Source organism: Gavialis gangeticus, unplaced genomic scaffold (genome assembly GCF_001723915.1).
Source record: "Gavialis gangeticus isolate Ggan-Ray unplaced genomic scaffold, GavGan_comp1, whole genome shotgun sequence".
Taxonomy (NCBI): Eukaryota; Metazoa; Chordata; order Crocodylia; family Gavialidae; genus Gavialis; species Gavialis gangeticus.
The window spans coordinates 22,409,167-22,412,306 of record NW_017729014.1 but is presented as its reverse complement, the minus strand read 5'-3'; the positions used below and the strand labels follow the sequence as shown (position 1 = coordinate 22,412,306).

The following is a 3,140-nucleotide window of genomic DNA, read 5'->3' as shown; positions in this document are numbered from 1 at the left end:
ATCCGAGTATATTTAATGATGTGGCTGCCTTGGGTGATCAATCGTGGTTGTTCTGTGAGCAGAGAGAAGCAGTAAGTGGTCAGTTGGTATGTGCATTTCAATGTGGTAGATTCTCCTTAGCCTTTTACAGAGAAGCCCAATCAAATGACTGTTGGATAGATATGGACTTTGATGTTGATTGACTCTCTGTTTTAGTAAACAGAGGTTAGCTGTAAGTCTGTAATACAATATAAGTCTGCAAAGAGAAAATGAATCGCACAGAGGTCCCATGGAATACTGCGCCATCACGTAATTATATACCCAGTCTGGCATATGTGTGGGGCCCAAATTAAGGTTTCATAGGCAGCTCTAGTTTGGGCATTTCTGAACCTTGAAGTGCTTTACTTTCAACTTTAACAGTCTTTGGTTTAGAGAGAGAGAGCCGTGAGTGTTCACACTCATCATAAACAGCAATAATTTTAATATGTGGAAAGTGTGTGCGTGTTGCCTGGTTCATTTTCGAACCCCTCGTATGTGACGTGTCACTTGGTAGGTGTTTTGGTTTTTTTTTTAAGACTAGCTGTTTGTCCTATCAGGTTTCCTTTCCTTGGCTTCTGAAAAATAACCTGTCAAGAGATTAAATTTATTTTGAAGGGAGAGTTGATTCGTGAAGTGCTTCTTAAATAAGATGCGTTTGTGGTGGCATTGACTTTTCAGGAGAGATGGGTATCTTGTTATAGACAAACTGAAAGGGCAAGTTGCTTCACTATTTGGTGCTCCTGAGGAGTTCACGCTGCATTTTCATTTCCCTTGTACAAAGATTACTGGATTTTTTACTCCTTTGAAGTATGATGTGTTTTAGGTGAGTTTACCTATTTATTTGTGCTTTTAGCAGCTGGCAGTCTGTTTTGATTTTAGCCTGCGTAGGTTTTCTAAAGCGAATGCAGGGTTAACTTCCTTCCCCAGAAAATGTAGGAGGTGCCGCCTATTAGCTGCTGTTCCCTGGGAGTCAAGAAAGCACGGAAACATTTAATATGGAAAAGAGCCTGCATTCCTCTTGCAACTCACTTGAAATTCAGTGCTGGAAGCTGCTTTATATGTGACTGAATCTTTTGTAGCTGCCTGTTTTTTGAAAGGAGAGCAAGCTTTATATCTGCACAAAATCCAGAAGAAATACTAACTGTGACTAGACGAAATTTGTAAGGTAAAAGATGTGTCAGCAGAGAGGCATTGCTTTAGGTTTCCCATTGCAGCTATCGCTTTAAGACCATCTACGTGCTGCGCCACGGTGCAGAAGCTTCTCTTGAGAGTGAGGGAGAGAGAGACGGGCTTTAAAAACGAGTAGCAGGGGGACGTGAATGCAGCCTTAGACTAGCAGGAAACCAAAGGGGGAAAATCTGGGTTTTCAGTCCAGGCTTAGGCAACACAGTCCTTATTAATTAAAATAATCCTTCTGCGGAGTGGCTGAGTGGATCTTCAAGCAGGCTGCCAGGTAAGATTGAGAGACTCACCCAGAGAGAGAAGGCCAGGGTGATCATAATGAAGTTTCAATATGTCCTACGTATTGCACAGTAATGGGCTATTAAGGGTGGAGCTGGTTTTTTTTATTACCATTATTCGAATAAACAAGGTCTGAATGATTTCTTTAGCATTATTTTCTCTTAGCCCTTTGAACATCATTGCAGGCTTGAACCCTGCCAAATCTAATGCATCTCCACTTTAGGTTTTAATGTTCCATGTTTCTTTCAAATACGTTAAATACAGAAGAAACTCAGTCAGTGATGCATGGTGCTTTACAAGTGGTGTGTACCTTTAATGTGTTTTTCCTTTTTTATTTTGTATTGTTAAAACCAAAAGGCTGAAAAAGATGGTGCTATTTTTGCTTTTGGTCTTAGGTAATGTTTTCTTGCCTTTCTCTAATCTTATGGATGGCTTTACCTTGCTTTTATTTCAGTCTTTAATACAATGTAAAAGGGGAGCTTGCATAGAGGTTATGTAACCTTAGAACTAGAAGGTAGGAGATTTGCTGGATTCTCTTCCCGGGATAGAAATCTTTCTTCTGAAGTGTTTTCATATGGATATACAGCATTACTGACTAGTAGTCATAGGTTGGTTGTTTTTTTAATTCATCTGGAAGACAGTTACCCGATATACCAAGCAGTGCTGAAGAGGCCAGTGATCCATAAGAATAAAATGGTTGCTAAGGGCTGAAAATAACCTTGGGTGACAAGCACAGTTACAGGAAAAAATGGATTCATTTCCTATCTTTGCAGTTAAATAGTGTACAGAAATATGGAGTTTCTCTGTGATGTTTTTTAAAGCTGAAAATGTGATACAAGCGAAAATATACTCGGGATCTTGACATGTCTCCATTTTATGAGGTTGGACCCTGTAGAGAGGGGGAAGTTCTTGAAGGAGATTCATCTTCATTCCTATCATGCATCACTCCAGATGAACAATGAAGAGAAATAATGATTTCAGGTTATATTTAGCATCTCTATATTTGCCAGCTATTCTGAATGCATCACAGAGCAGTAGATGCCATAACACCTAGGTGGGCAATACGTTCTGCTTTTTCAAAGCGAATTTCTCTAATTCTTATTACTCTCCCCCCACCAGATTGATTGCTAAAAATAGAAGAGGATAAGAAAAATATCCTTGTTCTTTATTTAAAGGGGTTGGGGTTTTATAAATACAATATTTTGTCACTGTCTTTGTTTGGTATTTAGTGGCTCCTGTTCTGGTCTTGAAAATTTCCCAGTTTGCACTCATCATTTTTGTAGCCAAGAGAGACTGGGTAGGATTCCCATAGGACCTACTGGCACTGTTTGTTAATCTGCCAGATGTATCCACTGGGCAGATTTTTATTTCATGAAACAGTGAGCTCTAAAAGGCAATGAATGAAATCCAGAACTAGTATACAGTGGTTCACTATACAGAGACATTTTGACTGAATAATATGCTGATTATACCAAAGTGGACTGCTTGCCATTTTGTTAGGTTGTAGAATTTAATTAATGACAGGAGAAATCAAACCATGTTCTAGTATACTTTAGTTAACCCCTATCAGATTTGGTAGACTTTGGGATGGTTTTGTACACCCAGATATAACATTCATACTCAGTTAAAGTCTTGGTGTGTCGTGCCCCCCCCCCCCCCCC

General features: G+C 39.5%; 1 protein-coding gene across 1 annotated transcript in view; it reads left to right on the top strand.

Moving 5' to 3' along the window:
- The first annotated feature begins 1,054 nt into the window (after positions 1-1,054).
- EIF4G3 (eukaryotic translation initiation factor 4 gamma 3) overlaps positions 1,055-3,140 on the top strand; it is a 161,208-nt gene continuing 159,122 nt past the window's right edge. Inside the window, exon 1 of the mRNA XM_019512006.1 lies at positions 1,055-1,471. The gene's annotated coding sequence lies outside the window, so the exon portion shown is untranslated. The remainder of the gene's footprint in view (positions 1,472-3,140) is intronic.